At 30.5% G+C, this 21674-nt stretch overlaps 1 non-coding gene across 6 annotated transcripts; it reads right to left on the reverse strand.

Annotated features, from left to right (window-relative positions):
- Positions 1-1306: 1306 nt before the first annotated feature.
- Positions 1307-21473, reverse strand: LOC111054050. Of its 6 annotated transcripts, XR_005571368.1 has the most exons (7): positions 18469-21459; positions 13808-17539; positions 12614-12787; positions 7604-7793; positions 5851-6047; positions 4626-4886; positions 1307-3200 (listed from the first exon to the last, which is right to left on the reverse strand). It is a non-coding gene; the product is annotated as an uncharacterized LOC111054050 (transcript). The 6 variants fall into 6 exon arrangements; XR_005571367.1 differs by lacking the exon at positions 5851-6047 and having other exon boundaries at positions 18469-21457; XR_005571366.1 differs by lacking the exons at positions 1307-3200; positions 4626-4886; positions 5851-6047 and adding an exon at positions 6596-7121 and having other exon boundaries at positions 18469-21458.
- Positions 21474-21674: the final 201 nt, after the last annotated feature.

Below are 21674 nucleotides of genomic sequence, written 5' to 3' on the forward strand. Positions count from 1 at the left end.
CTGAGACAAATCTGTGACAAAATTGTCCAACTGACTATGAAAAATAACCAGTACCCATAAAAATATAATATTAAAATAATATATTAATGTATCAGAAATATACTGGGAATAGATCATAAAATACAACCTACTGAATTATATTTGCATTATCACCGCAACAAGCAATAAATATTGATATCAAACTTACCAAAGATTGAAAAACATATTTGGGTTCCAAGGAACTTTCTTTTAGCAGGAAAATTCCCTATTTTCTTCCCAGTGAGGGAGAAAAGTTGAGCAGTTTCATCCGTCAGGGAGTGTCTCAGGATTTGCATCACCATCACATTACAGTCCCTCCCACCTACATCAGACATCGCTTTGATCTGCAAACATATAAATAAATAAAAGATAATATAAGTTTTGATAAATATACAAAATGCAAATGAATAACATAATATAAAATATAAGAATATAAATACAGTAATGGAAACTACCACTCACGTTTTAAAGTGGCAAAATTTTTTGTGCGTAATTAAACGTGTGTTAATTTTTTCACAACAAAATTATTCTCAATACAACCTTATATAATGATTTGGTGAAAAGAAGAATGGATAACCAACAGTGGAAAAAACAATAATTTACACTAACACAGCATCATGAAGAGCTGTCGTCTTGTTTAAGCTAGAAAAGATGGTGAGCCACACATTATTAAAATCTCAATTAATATAATATTATTGTATATTATGTTCTTCGAGAATTTTATTATATTTATGATGAGGAGTGAAACACATTCGATCGCTTTAAGCATCCAGTCAAAAAAGCCACACAGCACGAAGACACGCAAGTCATATTGAGTATATTATTTTCTACTCACTAAGTAATTATACGTACTAGAATATGTATTCATTTTCTACAGAAGAAGAAAAAGATGATTCACAAATCTTTAAATGCATTACTTGTGAATAAAAACTTTGCTTGCGTTTGTATGCAAGCAATTGAATGAATAAATAAATGAATGGATTTATTTATTCATAAGGGAGGGGAAAGGGTTATCCATAAGGAGCGCAAATGATAGATAGATAATGTTTAGGGGTGATAAATTTGGATATTCTACTGTCTTTCTGGAACTTATTTCTGTACAGAGGGTAGGCAAACAGCTAAGTTTACAGCTAACAACAAAGTTCTATGGAAATATTAAATTTTGGATACAATTATTGTGTCCAAATGAATTAGATAGTCATCATAATACTTACAAATGATTTCCTAAAAGATCTATGATGACTCAACTTCTCCTCAAACTCATTGAATGCTTCCATGCTATCGAGAGGAATGAGTGAAAAGATTTCTTCGTTGGATATTCTCCAATTGTCAGTCCTTCACTCAGGAGGTCGGTATTATTTGTTTCAACTTTTATATTGTCAAATTTCTTATGTAGAGAAGCTACCATTTCCAATAAATGGTTCAGTTTGTCCATAACTGAAATAACCAAAATTTCGCATTTTAAAATAATAATTTCATGGCAATACTAAAATGTATCAATTGTTCAAACAGCATATTGGTCATCATGCAGCAATTGTTTTTCAAACATGCAACAATTTTCAAACCAACTGATGTATTAATTGGAATTTTCTATAATTAGAAACTAATGTGCTTTATTAATAAGATTGAATATCCAACAAGTAAAGCAGCTGATACAGTGATGTAGCCTAATACTGACCTGTTAAGGAAGGATCTAGTATCATGAAAGTAACTGCAATGTATAACAATGTTTTGCAAGTGTAAAAAACTAGAAAAAAAAATTGTTAATTCAGGAAAAATATATAATCTGGATTTTGGTTAGCCAAAGGTATTCATGTAGGCCTATATTAAGGGCAGAATGAAATAAGCCTATCTCATGAACCTTGGAAGAATATAATATGAATTTTGGTTAGCTAAACTTATCCATGTAGGCCTATATTAAGGGCAGGGATGAAATAATAGGTCTATCTCATGAATCTGTGTGGATGAGTTTTGAATGGATTATGTGAATAAATATTTCGTGAATACGTACAAAACAACACAAAAAAGGAAGTAAGATATGATGAAATTTACTTAATAGAAAATTAAAGAATAGAAACAAATAGAAAACTAGAAAATAAGTAGTTACTGAATTATGTATCAAATTAAACAATGAGCTACTGGGAAATAATGAAAATTCTATTATGAAAAATAACCACACTTCAAAATGTTGATCCAAAATTAGTTTACAAAATACCGGTAATGATTATTATAGGATTATGTCTCAAAGAGCAATAGAACTTTGCGTTAAGAAACGAGATTTCAAACTCTACATAAATAATATGAACAAATAAAATTTTATTGTCATTAAGCAACTCTGGAATTACACAAAGCATAATACTAGATTTTAAAATCAAATAATAAGATGATATGCACAAAACAATATCACACGTTAAATGACATACATAAAAGGAATAGGTACAAGTATCGTATTGAACCACATTACATAAAAAAACTACTTAAATTCACCTTAAGTAAGCATAAAATCCACATTAAAATGACCCTGAACAATTTACTTTCTATATAATCAAAATGATGTTTCCAAGTTGATTTTTTATCACCCAAGAACTTAACATTACTTGAACTATTATCTATTATATGAAATCTATTATGAGTTGAAATGTATTGAATTGAATTTGTATTCTTGATAATATACATAACGTAACATAAAAAACAAATAGATAAAAAATTACAAGATAAAAGGAAGCACATTCTTATGGCTTAGGTAGTCATAATAATACTTGACATCTAAAAATGATAATTGATAGTTTGTTGTAATAAGAATATTTACACTTTCGTAGCACAGAAGATAAAGCTTCTGGATATCTGGAAAGAATCTAACCTTGGAATAGTGAAACAAATTAAACATTAAGTACATTGAATATATTGTTTTACAACAAATCTATGTTTTAAGATAATTTTTGTTGAAAAATTGAGTTACAGAGAATATTTTCACTTGAGTTACAAAATATTAGGACCATGTCTCAAAGCTTGATGAGTTTGAAGATGAGACTTTCGCTTGCCCCGATAAGTGCAAAGGTGGCAATTGAACTGCGGTTCCATGCCACACTCAAACTTCTGATGTGTTCTCAGAGCTCCTTTCAATTTGTAACTTTTTCCGCATTTATTGCATACGTGCCTCCCATCCAATGTTCTTGAACTATCTGAAAATCGAAGAAGAGTGATTCAGGCTGTTGTAAAACATCATATTAATTAATAAGCTAGAAAATGTGTTCAATTATTTTTGTCATCATGCTTTTAGTGCGTAGTAGGATTTTAAACTGTAGCCTACATTTTGTTTCTGATTAATCTGAGCATGATTATTTCAAGTAAAACTAGATGTAAATTGATGCTGTTTTCCATGACAAAACATTATATAATAACTTTGTTGTAGTTTAGACATGGCGTATCATGACGAAGATAGGCTACTCAGTTTCCAAACTACAACAAATTTGAAATGTACCAAAACAGAATTGTAGAATGTCTCAAATTCTTCAATCTGGAAATTTGGTACTCATATTCTGAAACACACTTTAATTATTATTATTATTATTTGTAGGCTAACTGAATGTTTTTTTCTTGCATTGCATTGCTGAATTGAAATGTACTTGAATGTATGGTAAAAATACATTTTAATGACATAAATCTTCTTCCAACTTTTGTTTGAACTCCATTAATTGAATTGAATAAACGTAAAGAGATTTTCCGGTGGGGAGGTCCTTGAACCAAATATTTGTTGATAACTAAATTTATAAAATTAATGTATTTTGTGATTAAATATTTGATTTGTGTATTATGAAATGTAAATAAATAAGATAGCTTATTTTTGCATAATTTTTTGAAAGAGTTGAAAATGGATTTCATTAAAACACATATAACTTACTCATGAAACTATGATTTATTTTTGATTGAGATGCAATAATCGATTATCATCTATACACAAAAAAGTAAAATGTTCTACAACACATTATTCATTGTTGAATGCATTCCTAAAACTTTTACGATTTTCCGAGCAAGTAAAAAAGTATGCAGGCTACTTTCAATAGCTATATAGTAATAGCTGATGTAATTGATAGTAGAGCACTTATAAAAATGTCAAATAGGCTATATTCAGCAACTGAATGCAAAAATTTCAACATGAAGCTGGACAATATTATCTACACAATCAAATAAAATTAATAAAAATAATTACAAAAATATATGAATGTATAGGGATATGAAAAAACTACAAACCTATTAAAATAAAAAATTATAAATTAACAAATAATAATAATAGAATGTTCAAAATCATGAGAAATTCATTAGACTGTTTTGATCAAGGTAGCCCAATTCAAATAGAAACGATAGCAAAGGAAGAAAACACGATAATTGAATGTTGTATATGAACACATCAACACACAAGAAGCAATGCGTGAGATTTACCCCTTTACTGTCAGCCTTACTAATAATATCTACAGTTTCCCATTCAACCAATGCTGACACACTTAATTGAATCTCACAATATGATAATTAGATTGATAACTTATGAATTGATACTAACAAGAGAAAACTAAAAGTAGACAACGATGTCTTAGAAATGTTAAACTCACTTTTATTAAGGAAACTCGTTTTTCCTGCAAATAAAGATAGAATACATGGAAATAATCATAGCATAGCGGGTATACGATGTTGTATAATTATGTGTTTTTTAAGGCTCGATTTGCGTTTGGCCCGGTAGGGACAGTGTGGACACTGGAATTGTGGTTCAAGGCCACACTCGTATCTCTGATGAGTGCCGAGAGCTCCTTTCATCTTGTAGCTTTTCCCACATTTCTGACACACGTATCTTCCGTCAACAAATTCTGATTGATCTGAAAATAATAAAAAATTCTGAATAATATGATATTCATTAACTACTGTAATTCTGTAATTCTAAATCATACGGAAATGGAAATCGTCAACAGGTGTGAATGATCTGAAAGTTCTCAGAAATATAAAAGTATCTACAGGAGAAAATAACAATCTTTACATCGCTACAAAGGCAGTAGAATAATATTTGAGAAATGTAGTAGACTATTGCACTTTTTCATCAGGTACGTTTCACAATACGAATAAATAACTAAACTGGACTGATTTAACCCCCTGCAACAGTACAGAGTAACTTATTCTCTCTCCCACCCTGAACCGTGAATATTTTTAATACCCACTCTATAACCACCGTACGTTTATTACTTGAATACCCTTGATGGGCGCGTGAGATTACCAACCATGCAAAACAAACAAATAAAAAATTAAAAATATATATAATTGAAATTAAACTAAAATGAAAACGGAGTCATTAATATTGTGTTTTATTGATTAAATAATTGGATAAATTCAATTATAACCTTATGAAGCCATTTTTCAAAGATCTTAAAGAGGTATAGACCCACGTACAATGCGTATGCCTTCCCAATGCTTGCTCTTACTTGAAATTGAAGCTGCCTTAATTAAGGTATTATTTTAGAGCGAGATATTATATATATATATATAATATATATATATATAATATATATATATATAATCGTAATATAAATACCAAAGGTCTTTGATATGTAATAATCTTCCAGGTTTCCCCCTCAATGGCCAATTTCCAAGAACGACACTAGCACTGCATGTGAGTCTATGCATCTTAAAGATCTTTGCCATTTTTTATGTATACTGAATGAATAAACTAATCAAATACCGGTAAGTTATTAATCCTCAAGATAAAAACCTTTTTGACTAATTTGAAAACAGATTCAGTCATTATTATCGTGTTTAATATTACACGAATAATTTGATGAAATTTATTACAGTTACAGCATGGAGCCATGCTTTAAACCAAGGTGGAGTTGGAGGCTGTATTTCTGTTTGGCTCGATAAGGACACTTGGGGCACTGGAATTGAGGTTCCTTTCCAACGAACTTCTGATGATTGGTGAGAGCTCCCTTCAACTTGTAACTCCTGCCACAGTTCAGACACACAAATCTCAATCAAACATTCTAACTGACCTGGAAACAACAAATAACAACTAAATAGCATAGACCTACTTTCTTGTTACAAAGAGTAGTCGATTTGTAACAATATAGTCTATCAAGCTTATATGTTATGATAACAAGTTAGCAGAGTCTCTATACGAGATAGGCTTATCGGTAGGTTATAATAGTGTTCAAAAGTTACCCTACAGTTTTGAAAAGTCATATAAATTCAATGAAACAAGATACAAGCTTTTTTAAAATTTGAAAACAGAAACAGTCATTATTATCGTATTGTATATTACTTTTTACTTGAATAATTTGATCAAATGATTTTGATTTTGGAATTTTATTACAGCCTTATGTGGTAGTGGTAGTAGGCTACTTAAGTACAACCCATCACAAAGCTGGGGTTGGTGTTGTTTTAAAAGAAAACACTAGAATAGTTTGATAGTGCAAAATTTTTCCATAACAAGTGCTAAAGGTAGTTAGATCAACGCTACAGTCCAATAAAGATTGCACATTATATAGTTTAGTAGATAACAGGTCCTGAAGGGTAGTATTAAAAAATAATAAAAATGGGATATTTTACATGCATAATTTATTTATTATAGCTTACAAAACAGGTATAAATTTTCTAATCTAATTTTTTACAAAATTGTTATACTAGGTAGGTATACATTCTTATCGTACCTAAAGAAGGTTTGATGTACATAAATATTCCGAATACCATTAAGAACACTTTTTATGTTTTTTTTTCAATCTAGGCAAGAATCACAGTCTAGTCTATATTTAAACTTAACTAATAAGCTGAACAAATTTAATTTTAAACAAAAAATAATATTTACATAATTTTTGGCATGATTTGTGATTGATTAATATAGATAAATAATTAGATAATAATAATATATAGGCCTATATATGTTGTGTTCGAAAATGAGTAGTAGAAATATCAGGACCATTCCTCAAAGCTAAATGGGTCAACAAAGTTCTTTTCCATACCACATTCATATATCTGATGAATTATCAGGGCTTCTTTCAATGAGAAACTATCTCCGCAATTATTATTGCTGCACACGTATCTCACTTCAAAAGATCTTGAATTATTATCTGGAAATGGAAGAGAAGTAGTAAATCAGACCCGTGGCAACAGAATTTATTACACAAGAAAAGATTAATGTTCAATAAAAATGAATTTAATGGGAATGAAATTATTTTATTTCATAAATGAGGAATATTGATTTCACTAGGTTCGCAATCAATACTTTGAATAGATTGAAAGATGAATTTTATTTTAGTGTTAAATATTTAGTGGATGATGGTGATGGTTATGACTTTTATGGTCTTGATTATTAAATTCAGACATTATAATGAGTTCTATCTACTAGTAGACCTACCGGTACATAAAAGTATTAAAACATAAATAAATGATTCCTAAAAACAAAACCCGTATACATGATGTATGTAATAGTAATTTTAGTTGGTTTAGTTCATTAATGAACAATGATAAATTATATGGCATGAGTTTGATCCATAAATGAATAATGAAGGGGTCATAATTGGAGAGAGCCACTTATTGTTGCATTACGGACCTATGCTTTACAAACATGTGAAGTCGGAGACTGGATTTTCGTTTGGTACGATAAGGACACTTGGTACACTGGAATTGAGGTTCCTTTCCACACTCGTATCTCTGGTGAGTGCCAAGAGCTCCCTTCAACTTGTAACTCCTCCCACAGTTCTGACACACAAATCTTCCATCAATCAAACATGCCAACTGATCTGAAAATAAATAATGAAATGACAAATTAAAACCAAACAAAATACTTTCTACCAAAGATAATATGAAGCTCTAATGAGATCCATTGTCCATTGATAATTATTACCTACTGTCAGCATTGGTTGAACGGGATCACTGATATTATTGATAAAAGGAATGCTGACACTCAAAAGTGAATCTCACACTAGGCAATAGAGGCAATTATATTTCTTATGCATCTCTACTTTCCAAAAATATCTATGTGTTGATTAAAATGTATTCAATTAGTTGAGATTAGGTAGCAGCAGCCAAAACTGTAATTAGATTATTGGTCTGTAGCAAATGATACTCAAATTATTTTACAGAGTTTTATGTTATAGTATAGAAGCTTATAAAATAAAATGATGATATTCTAGAGCATGAAATGAGGGCTAATGGGATAGTAGAAAATTATTTTAAATAAGCAATTTTAGATCAATTTATTCATTAGTTCATGAAAGTTGTATCAAAATGAAATCTCTCCACACTATATAACGAGATTCATAATGTAAATTGTTTTAAATTTATAAATAACTAGGCTAGACTGTAGTACAAAAAATTAAAATATGTTATCTTCCTTCCAAATAACTAAAAAATAGAATAATCATGAATGTACTTGAAAATGAAGACACAAAACTAAAATGATTCAGAAAAAGGCAAATTATTTCATAATGTACTGTTTGGCGTTCCCAGGAAGACTAGTTTAGATAGTGGCGACGAGGTTAACAAAATAAAAAACCTAATCAACTCTAGTAGCTCTTTTCATAAAGTCTAATTAAAAGTAGACCTCGCGCAGGTATGAACAGATCCAATTGTTTATGCCACCCAATTAGCCCATCGGAGAAAATTCTGTCACGAAAAGTAGGTCACTGTTAAAACAGCCAATAGTAGATGATTATGTTGGCGTATCTACAATATTATTATTGTAGACAGCAACTATGGCGAGGTCCACGTTGTAATGGCAGTGGGAAAAATAGGAGAACAGCGTTACCAATTTTCTGCTTTGCCACTGCCTTTTATAGAGGATAGTTGATACCAATATATCTGTTCATTATTAATAATATTAACTGTTCATCCTTGTCTTGAAATACCTAATAAATAATATTTTATTTGGCAAGTGAATATATTTTTCAATAAATGAATAATAAATTTTCATAATTGAGATTAAATATATTTTGTTAATTATATTTCTACATTGTTAAAAAACGAGCTGGAAAAGGCTAGTCTTATCGAATGATAGACAAGGATAGCAACACCAAATGTCAATCAAATACTGCCATTACAACGTGGACCTCAATAATATTTATTCCAATTATAAAGCTTATATTAGATTACATCAAAGTTGTCAATAGAATGTTTTTCCGTTCTTATTAATTCTAGATTGAACATAAAGGTGGAATTTCTTAAGGGGCGTTCACTAGATTAGGTAGTTTAGTTGAATAAAATTGAAGTTTTGTATAAAATAAATGTATTTTGCGAACTTCAAGTCAAGTTTACAAGAACAGAAACTTATTGCATCCACTACTATACCAATGTAGACCCTTCTTCACGTTTTGCAGATGTTGAGCATGTTTGACTTTTGTATTCAATTTGAATCTTGAAGATACAATCGAACATACCAATGGAAAAATGAGATCAAAACAGTTTTCAGTCAATGTAGAATGTATAAAAACAAGTAAAAATAAAAGTATGAAAATTTAGAAGAAAGCTTTATTTGAGATTTATTTATTAGATTTTTTAATTTATGTTTTCAAAATCACCCATTCAACTCAAACGTTAAAATAATTGAATTCAATTAAACTTGACTAATGTGAACGCACCTTGAGCGACGACTCGAGCCGCCGCGGCTGCAGTAGCCTACATAGCGTATAAATTCACTAGATTCGATGATTCATCAGAGATGCAATACTATAGTAGCCAATACTTCCAGTTTATCTGCCGCCATAACGTTCATACGTCATAAAAATAAATTAATCATGGAATCTCTAATGAATTTATGTGCTATGTACTCCAGCCGCGCGTCTCGAGTCGTCGCTAAGGATGCACCTTTCTTGGCAATAACGCATCATCTGTTTCTCAAGTTCCATTGAATCTGGTAGAAATTTATCAGGACAAACAAAAAATTATTAACACTTTGGTGTCAACTTAGCTTTATAGACATAAGCTACTTTGAAAATAATTTTATTACAGTACTGTAATAAAAGAATACGTAGTTGAATAATAAAAAGTACGTAGTTGAAAAGAATATATGAGATTTAAATTGTTTCCTCTTTATCAAAATGACTCAATACGCAAAATAACATTCCATGTAGGCCTATGATTATGAAATCAATCTTGATCTTGATTAATAATATATAGTCGCTGCACAATCACGTGTTTCGTGTCTTTGTTTGATCTTTTTTTAATATAACCTACCTGCGCACACGGTTTTAAACCTATGCAGGTATCATTTTCCCTCAAATATTACCCGTAATTATTTATAATGGACATTATTATTATTTATTCTAGCAGCAATGTTACTTTATAATTAATAAACTATAAATATATAGCTACATTTAGCATCAACTTGCTAATTCAATAAGTAAGTACCCTTATTGTTTTTCGTTTTCTTTGTTTGTAATGTTTTTTGGAAAATAAAGTTCAAAGTTCATATGTTTAGCAACAGATTATGAATATAGTAGTATCACAGTATTGAAAATTTCCTTTTCCTTCTATATTGGCCTTGAAATGCAAACTTCCAAATAATCTTACATATAGACCTACATCGAAGCGCAATCGAAAAGGAACACTCCAGTCAAATGTCATGGAAATCTGTTGCTGCGTTTGGTCGAACATACGTCACATACGAACAAAAATATACATATAGGTACATACAAACAGACGAAATAAAATCCAGTCCAGTTAAAACGTAGACCTCACTAATCTCGGTCAAATATAACAGATTGAAAATGATTTGAATAAAATAGAAATACACTCAACAAGTAAAAATAAAATAAGTAGAAGTATTTCTTTAGCTTAATATAAGAAACTGACAGATATAGGCCTATATGTGTATTGAGTAAACACACCTATTTTAATGAGTGTATTGAGTATTATTGTCAATGATAATACTAAAAATAGGAAATTAATAAATTATATTAAAAATTGTAGTATTGTGTAACAAAGTTTGGCCTGATTTTGGAATCATACAATATTTGTGGTCAGCAATAGAAATATAGTAAGTTACTTCAAAAATCGACAAAAATATAATATTTTTGAAGAGTTCTAGACAATTATTTTATAATAGTGACTTATGCTGTCCATAGATGTGGATCTTGAGGTTTCCTTTCCGGTTTGCGCGGTAGGAACAGTGTGGACATTGGAACTGTGGCTCTTTGCCACACTCGAACTTGAGGTGGGTTCTCACACTCGATCTGTCCTTGTACCTTTTACCACAATTGCACATAAATCCACGGCCATGCTCCAATCTTAAATATCTGTCAACTGGCCTTAAACCTGGGGAAAGAGAGAATATTCATAAAAAATGTTTGTGATTGAATAAAAATTATAATAAATAGGAACCGGTATCATAATATTCGAGTATATATGCAGCGAATAAAAATTCAATAAATAGCTAACCATATAATATTTGGATGATATTAAAAATGAACACAACAAATTTATAACGATTCTAATAAATTAACTTACCATATTATTCCAATCATTTATAAATTGATGTAATAATAAGTAAGATGAGCTGAAAAAATAAAATATTGCAAATTTTCAAATAATTTAATAAAAGGCGTCTATTAATGCAACAAATATATGAATCAATTCCAACAATAAAATGTTGAAAAATATAATAATGATGGTCAAGTTTTAGTACTGCTAAACTCGGGTTCCTTCATCTGACTTTGAGGAGGCTACCCTGATTGAAAAAAGAATAGTTGATGAACTTGAGACTTATAATCGAGATGTTACTCAGCTCATCAACTCAACCATTATCTGAATTTTGAAACGGTAATAGATTACAGTAGGCTATATTTAAGAATAGAGTAGATCCCGACGTTTCTCATGGTAAATAGCAATGAGGTAGAGTAGGTAGTTGGGAAACCAAATATTTGTATTCCAATTTAACCTTAAATATCAAGTCAAAGAAGGTTTTATTAATAATCAACTTTTAATTTAACCAACAGCCAAATTTCATGATAATCACTAGTTGATGAAATAAAAAAGTAAGAAAACATGGAAATAATTATCTTAATTTCTATAAATAACAAAACAATATTCTGGAGATAAGGCATTTATGCACTAAACAAAAATAATAGAATAATTTCAACTGAATAATTATTTCAAACATTTGATATTTGGTTAATCTCTAGTATGTTCATCTAACTTTGAAATATTTGAAAGTAAATAATTATTAATAGGAAAAAATAATACGGTGATGAACTATTATCTTGCAGGAGATATTATGCCCAAATCACACAGAAGTGGCGTGGCGCTGACTATTTTCAACTCCCATATAAACAACATATATGGTTCAATATGAACAGAATTGGCGGCATTTCGCGAAGCCACTTCTGTTTGAATCGGATCGTTTATATGAGAGTGGCGTGGAAGTGGCAAAAAGTCAGTGTGCTCACATAAGTCACTCATGTGTGAGTTGGGCATAAGGCTGATCAGTTCTTAAAATGCATAACACCAAATTATTATATTATCATGCATGTGCATTGGAAATTTCATGATTTTGGAAAAATGTCATGTTTTGTGGAGAACCACTATCAATTGTCAGTTATATGAATTTTTGGACCATGTTTGATACCGATGTGAGTTTTGAGGTGATCCTTCCTTTTGGAACGATGCGGGCAGAAGGGACATTGCAGCTGGGGCTCTATACCACACTCATACTTCTGATGGGCACTCAAACTTTTTCTCTTCTTATAGCTCTTTCCACACTTACTGCACCAGTATCTCACATCCACAAATGCTGATTGATCTGCGAGAATACATAGAAACATGTTAAACATTTGTTATAAGGTACTTGAATTCTCAAATAAATGATTTACCAGTTGAGATACTTTCTGATTGGAAATTATAGTTTATTGTCACTATAACACTGGGTTTGCCATGTTGTTTGGCTCATCTTATGGCGAAACACGTGTTACAGTGTGTAAACTATATCTTCAAAAATATATCACCTATTATCGTTTCAACAGTAGAAAAATACGAATGGTACCACATTTTAAATTGAACTTGAAAACGGTTATACCTTCACTTACAAAACATGATAAAGACAGAATGGAATAGTAGGTGATTGGGAAAATAGGAACGTATTTCAGAAATATTCGGTAAAAACATGAGGGAGTGGAATAGTAAAGAAAAACATCAAGATTCGAACCACATGGATCTCCTACAAAACTACATGAACCACAAAATAGCATAATACATGAATCTTCTACGAAACTACAATAAGTTCTAAATCCTACAACACAAATCCTAAATCACACATATTTTATAAATCCTATAAAAATACTCATGCGTTTTTCATTATAATAACTTACATTGACTCACAAGTACAGTATCAGGACTTCCTATATACTTCCTAGTATATAGGAGGTCCTGACAGTATGCATATTTGGAGAAAAAAGAAGAAGAAAAAAAGAAGAAGAATAACAAAATATTTAAAAGAAAAGTAGACAAAGTAAGCCCATATTTATTGTTGGTATTTTAAAGAAATACTATAATAGATCCAATCTTTTCTAATTACTCATTGATATCATAATATTTTCCTTACTCACGCACAAGCCTTGAAACATGTGTGGGCAACTGCTCCCAGAGCTCCAGGCAAACACTTGACAATAATTCAATTTACAACCTGAAGAAATAATCTATTTAGAAATGACAAAAGTTTAATAAAAAAAACAACTATTGATAAGTTTATTTTAGTTGAATAAACTAAATAAATTTATTTATTAAGCTGTATTTCTAACTGTATAGCTTAATAATGGCGGCTTACCAATATTGGAAATGATTCGATATAACGTCTACCACAGCCTCCACGAAGCACATATTCGAACTAAGAAACACATATCAACACGAAAACAACCCGAAGATCACGACCTGTAATTTATTGTTTGAGCCACGCTGCCCACTCGAATTGCTCTGTTTACAACCGAAAACTCTCTCTTCCGCTGAGGAGTTGATAAACGTTATCTACAAATTATCAGGAAGCTGTTCAAACCTGAGTTTAGGCATTACAATGTGAACATTAATGGATTGACTAAATACACATAAACTGCATAATAGGATACTATCAACTTTTTATTGATAACCAAACAGTTTTCTGATGAAGAACATTTAATATGAATAGATTTCATATTGATAATAAAATCATTCAACCAACAAGAGATTGATTGATTACTTGCCTTTATTAGGGCGGAGTTAGGACTCCAGGTTCTCTCTGCCTCACAACCCTAAATGGACAAATGAAGAAGTGAACAAATTGGAAATTAATATGAATCAATGAAATAAACATTGGAATGTGATGAGCAAGTTTATGAACTTGATATGTGTAATAAGTGATGAAAAATGTGCTTTATTTATAACAAAAATACTTTCAATCAAACAATCACATGAATGAAGAATCGACGTATCTCATGGTGAGAATTAAGGTGTACCATACAGATTTAAAAGAAAATATTAAGAGAGACGAGTAGTAATTGGAAATTATGATATAAAATTGCAAAATAGCTGTAAGTATTGGGATGTAGGCTATTGTGTGAGTTTATGAGCTCAAGATGTGTAAACGATGAAAATGAAATAGCTGTTTAATAAAAATACTTTCAATCATCCATAAAAGTGAAGATAATCACATTAACGTGATTAGAACTCTAATTCTGTGGAGACACATCTCGTAGCTGAATATGGTACCATAAAACTTGAAAATGAAACATGAAAAATGAAGATAACCAACTTGACTAATGCATTAATTCTGTGAAAGTCAATCTTATAGCTAAATAAACAGAAAACTTCAAAAAGTTACATTTGAAAAAAAATTATTCGTATTAGGAATTTAATGTGTCAATTATATGAAGCAAAAATACAGAGATACAGACGAGTTACCTCTAGTCTTTCAATACCTAATACTAGTAATATTGAGGAATTATGCATGTCGTAGCTTCAACAATAAATATTATTATTATTATTATTGGAGAAAATTTAATCCCTAAACATTTTTGTTAAGCATGATTATGAATGATCATATTAATTATTACAAATAAAGATAGTTTGAGTAAAATTTTGTATTTGTAAAGATAGCATCATAATAACTCATGAGTAATTAAATGTGGAATATCCCAATTTAACTTGATTTATAAGAGTTAACATGATTGTAGACATGTAGCCTGATACAAAAGTAGTGTAGATTCTATATAAGTAGAGAGCCAGAGGCAAATAATAATCTTAAATGTATTTACTCTATGGCAGAATAGAGAATATAGAGACGAGTTGCTACTAGTGTTTTAATAATTCATGTAGTATGGCTAGACAATTATCACAATAGTTGACAAAATTTTGTCAACCCAAATTAGTATTCATTCTATAAAAATAGATGAAGTGATAAAATATATTAGTGACAATTATGATTTTCAGTATCTCTGCTTGAATACACATTCAAAAGAGACATTAGGAATGATTTTGCAGAAAATGCTTAAGAATCATGAGTCTCTGAAGCTGGCCTTTCTGTTCAATGGTGCTATGTAAGTACAATGAGGATTTCTCATCCTTGAACCCTCTGTTGAGCATTGAAACCCATTACAAGAATAGATGTAGTGTTGAAATAGATCAATGAAAAGGCTGATTTTCAGTAAATCTCAAATGAATTTTTAAACTAAAACTTAAGAAATCGTGTGGCGAAAATGTTTGAAAATGATGTGTCTTCGGAGGTAGCCTGTCTGGTTGGTGCGGTAGGTACAGTGCGGACATTGCGGATCGATGCCACACTCATTCTTCTGGTGAGCTCTCAAAAACTTTTTCTTTTTATAATTCTTTTCGCAGTTGTTACAGTGGTATCTCCCATTCAAAAATACTGGTTGATCTGCAAAAATACACAGAACATGCGTTGAAACCCATGATATGGCGAAATTATAGTGGAATAATAAGCAGTATTTATATTAATAAATGGTAACTGAGAAACATACACTTTACACTAGACACATAAATATTGTAGAACTCCTCTGTAGAATAAACAATATCGTGTCAAAGTGTCCAAATGTCGAATTCCAAAAGTGGAATTGTCGATTCCACATATGTGGCATAAAATATAGTACTGAAAAAGATTTTGTACTATAATAAGTAAAAGCAGAAAATGGTGATAAAATTCAGAAATCTTATAAATGAAAACATGATAGTGGGGAGCTTTTGAAAACAATTAAAACAAGAGTTTTATAGATTCTTGTAGAGAGTTAATGGGATGAAATAACTTAGAACAAGTTGGATGTGAAATGATTGTAATTCATTCATAAAAAAGGCAACGAATCCTTCTTTTTCTATTTAACATATATAATAGAGAAGTCTTATATCGAAAAGAATCTAATTTTCCGAAGGACAATAATATTATTTTACACTAGTTTTACACTATTATTTCTGATCTGGAAGGTTCCAAATAATTAAGACTACATTATTTATAATGCCTCGCACTTATGAGAAACTGGCAGGTAACGTGCTTTGCACTGGGGAAAATGTTGTGTTATAAAATGCAATATCTTATTTGCAATAGAATAATTCTTTCTTATTATTTTGCCAAAATTACGTGAATGAACTTCATCAGAGTTGAACATTTCCAGCCAAAAAATAATTTAATTGAACTCGCGATTTCATGAACATTCATGAATCGTGCGTTCTACCAATTATACGCCACGGTATCATTTGGAGAAAGCTCTGTTTGGTTGGGTTTTCATCTCCGCATAAACTCTGAATCACAAATTGAATAAACTTGTTTCAATAATTAAATTCAAATTTATTGTTTGATGAGAATGAAAATATGCATATAAACATCCTCCGTTATTTTAAGTAACTCTATGCAAAAATTCAAGTTAATCAGTTCAGTAGGTAGGTGTAGTTCAGATGCATCATTCGTTTATTTCCTATCCCGTACAAGGCAATTCTTCTCTTTATGATAGTATAGATGAATGAATTGATAACAAAACAATTTTTTTCCAAAGAAATGCATTTGTATGCAAACATAGCCTATAGCTTACACACAATTATACAGATATAAACACATTCATAAATACATAATTATAAATCACACACATATACATTCTAATTCAAAGCATAGAGGAAAGAATACATAGGCCTATATTAAAAAAATACTAGTACGGTACTTTTTGGAAGCTTCTAATTCATTACAAAACAAAATATAAGATCTTGTCAAACATGAATTTACACAGAAAATAATGAAATAATTGAACAAATCATTATAATACTAAATCAAAGGATAAGAGTAGAATAATAACTGTAAGTAGCGCATGACACATTTTAAATTACGGCAACAGTTTATCACTATGTTTGACACCAATGTGAGTTTTTAGATGGCCTCTCTGTTTGGAGCGATGTGGACAGTAGGGACATTGGAACTGGGGTTCCTTGCCGCATTCGTACTTCTGATGAGTATACAAGCTACTTTTCTCTTTATAACTTTTGCCACACAAGTTGCATCTGTGTTTCTTGATGGCAACTGCCGAAATGCCTGCAACAAACACACACATACTTGTTGAAAAATATGTCAAATCGTTGATAGTGGTGCAAGTTACCACTATGATACAGACTTCATTCGCGTATATTTTTTGTATGCGATACAAATTCAAGTAAATAGTCAAGTTACATACTTGAGTGTTGATGAAATAGCATATGTTATGTATTATATTGTCTAGTAGGCCTAATGGAAATAATGGAATATTTTAAAAATTTTCAACTCTCAATACAGTCGATAATTTAGTTAATTATTTATTTGATCAATCAATAACATAATAATAATTTAGCCTATTTATAATCAAGAGTAGTAAATAATAATGTTGAAATTTTTTGTAGATAGCTGGAGTGATAATTAGAATAAGACTGCAAAATGAATATAGAATAGGCCTATAAACTTTCAATTGTTTTTTTTTTGTAAATTATTGAATATAATCGCTTTCTTCCAACAGAAACACAATTTACTCTTATTCAACCTCTCAATTCCCAGGAGTCTACTGTATATAGTGACAGTTCTCTAATCCTCATTACAAATATGACAAGTTATTAATATTAGAAAAAAACAACTTTTCTCATGAAACTGAATATAACTGAACATAAACTGAATATAACTCGTAGCCTACATGCTGGATGAACTATTAAAAATCATTAGTAAAAGTAGAGACTGAATACAATATAAAATAGAAATTAAATACACAAACTACAATATAAGATAGAAATTCACAAGTTACTCATGAAAGAAATTCACAAAGAAAAACACAAATAACGATTCATTGATTAATTAATTTCATTTATTTTGCATATACATTCTTTTTACAGTATATACTACTGTCAGATACTACTCGTCAATTATTGTTAATCAATAATTGATTCAAATAATTACGTGACCAGGAAATAAGTGTAGGTATCAGAAATTAAAATATATACCTACAAGAAAAGGATGTAATGGGAAATGTACATGCTAGATTGCCATTTTAGGACCATGTCTAATAACAATGTGTACTTTAAGGTCATGTGGTTGCTTGCAGCGGTATGAACAGTGGGGACATACGAACTTGGGCTCCATGCCACACTCATATCTTTGATGTCTATTCAAGCAGCCACTTGATGCATAGCTTTTTCCACATTTGCTGCAATGGTACCGCTTCTTGAGAAATGCCAAGTGATCTGCAAAAATACCGAGATTTGTTAGGTAACACAAACCACACATTATAAAGTTTATACTTTAATTTCAAACACATCAGTTGAATGGCCAAGCGTCTACTACAGTACTAACTAGAAAAGTGAGTTCAACTCATCAAACAGAAATTCGTCATGCAATTACTGAAAATACACAAAATTAGCCAAAAAATTACAACAAAACCCTTTTTTCACATGGAGATTTCAGGCTACGATTGGAATACCCTGTCAACTTTCTGTGTTGTTGTAAATATGATATTGTGGTAAGATAAGTGGATGATATTGAATGAGAACCGACTGAAATTATCAAGACCACTGATTTATTGAATAAATTTTGAGATAACAGTACTAGTTTTGGTTGTTACACCATTCTCAACCTCTATCAAACTAATATAGCCTATTTGAACATCGAGCAGCATGATATAGCCAATAGTGTGGACGAAGACGAAGCCATATATATGAGTGGCTGTTAGTGACCCAATCACGGTTGGTCTAGCTGTGTCATTGCCCGAGACATAAGACACTCTCAAGCTATTCCAAATATATTTGATCATGAGAACCATTGAACTACAGCAAAAGAAGAAAATACTCAACAATTTGGATTTGATAGTATATTTTCTATTGTTATACTGTTTAACGGTTTCCATGATCATATAGAGAGTAATGTGAGTGTGTCGTGTCGTGTCTTTGCCAGAGCTCAATGAGATAACTCAATCATGATTTTGTCACTAACGGTCGATCATATATTGCTTAATTCACACACTAACTATATATTCTGCTGCTTGATTTTTAGATTGGCAGTTTACTACAGATTGATAATAGTATTACAACCAAAACTGGAGATTGATAATGATGTAACAACTAAAACTAGTAGCTAGAACATTTATAATGTGAACATACATTGTGAAAGAGAATGTACGTGTGAGCAATTTAAAAATTTTGATGAAGTTGATACATTTTTCTCTATTGTGGAAAATTGTACACAATTTTTGGAAACTTTAAAATAAAATGTTAACTCACGAAAAAACCTGCCCCTAGAACACTCATTATGTTCTATTTTTTGTTAATCCCCAGAAAAACGATGACAGTTCCTTTATCGTCTCATTGGTATCATATCAATCCGACAAATTCATACGAGAGAAAAAGTTATCAACAAAGTTATTTTATAGAACTTGACATTTTCTGCTTAAATACAAGCAAAATTAACCCATATTGTAAACTTTTAGAGGATAGTAAACTAAATATGAAGTATAAGTGTACAAGCTAATCACTAAATTTGAATTGATAGAATCAAGAAATACAAAGTAAGATAAAATATTGCAAAGGAGACCAGAAATTGAAGGTATATAAGCCTAGGGTTAATTATTGAAAGCAATATAGAGTGTTCGAAAATGTACTTATTGCTACACATAGAAAACTGAAATAAAGTTGACTTACAATGAAGTCCTGCTTTCCAATCAATGGATCTAATGGGTGCAATCATACATTTTTGTCAGACCACTTATATTATAAATTTGTTCCAATGTGTGAGCACTCCCAAAACCAGTACCGTACGGAATGCAGTTCTCAGGGTCTCAGATTCTGATCGAAAAAAACTCGCTTTTTTGCAATGATTTAATGGAAAATTAAGCACATATACCGTACAGCAAAACAGGAATATAAATTAATATATATTGAAATTTACATGAGAAAAATGTTTGTTTAATTACGTAGGTACCTTTAATTCTTCAAAAATATATTGATAAAAACAGTTCGCTCAGAAAATATGAGTTGTAAAAATAAAACATCGTTATTTTAATACATGGAGATGTGTGACTAATTTTGACAGATAATATGAAAAGGACGAGATGAATTAAAAACATGAGAGATGAAAAATACATAGACGCCAAGGTTGAATAAATGCCACTCTTAAATAATATTTTTAAATTATTTAATCGTGGTAAAAAATATAAATAAAAAATGTTGAACTTATGTTTGATATTACGGTAATATGAATTTTGAGAGTAAAGTGTGATGGAGGAGGTGGCGCATTCAAATTTTAAAGTATAGGGTATAATTATTGTAAAATAAATTCTGGTCCATGTTTGAGACCAATGTGAGTTTTGAGGTTGCTTCTCTGTTTGGCGCGATGAGGACAGTGAGGACATTGGAATTGAGGTTCGACGCCACACTCAAACCTCTTATGTCTATACAGGCCACTATTTTCTTTATATATTTTCCCACACTTGTTGCACTGGTATATTTTTTTGGAAAATGCAGATCGACCTACAAAAAATACAGAGACTTGTTGAGACACCAGAGTATTAACCGAATTACTCAATTATCATAAACAACATCAGTTACATAGGAAAACAAGCAAAACAAAATAAAATACAAAGGGAAGTTAAACTCACCTGAACAATTTTTTCATGGAAGTACTAAAAAGTCAAATTGGACAAAAAAATCACAACACAGTAGCCTATATATTTGTCACATCAGGATTTTATGCCATTTTTGAATAATGCTCAATTTTTAAATTGAATTGTTAATTTACTAGATAAATAAACTATTCCATCTTTATTTTTGAGTATGGTTTTGGTACTCAACATAAATTTGGAAAACTTTATTGAATTATTACTAATAAGTGAATAACTATAGTTTGTCATGGGAAGGGATTTTGAAGAGTATGGAAGTACAGATTCGTATTTAAAATAATAAGCATTGTCAGTATGAACATTATTACAGAAGGCCACAATTCCTCTTATACTGCATGTTTCAAGTATTACTGTGATATAATTATTATGAAATAGTTTGGAATCACTGGTTTTATAGATAGGCCTATAAAAAACATCAACTGTAAATCTTCAATTCCTCATCAGAATCACTGGAAAAGAAAACGGTAGATAAACTGTATTTATCAAAGTATAACGATAAATTTCGAGTAATTAATTTTATTAGTAGTAATTAAATAATTG

The sequence above is a fragment of the Nilaparvata lugens genome, chromosome 5, assembly GCF_014356525.2.
Source record: "Nilaparvata lugens isolate BPH chromosome 5, ASM1435652v1, whole genome shotgun sequence".
Lineage (NCBI taxonomy): Eukaryota > Metazoa > Arthropoda > Insecta > Hemiptera > Delphacidae > Nilaparvata > Nilaparvata lugens.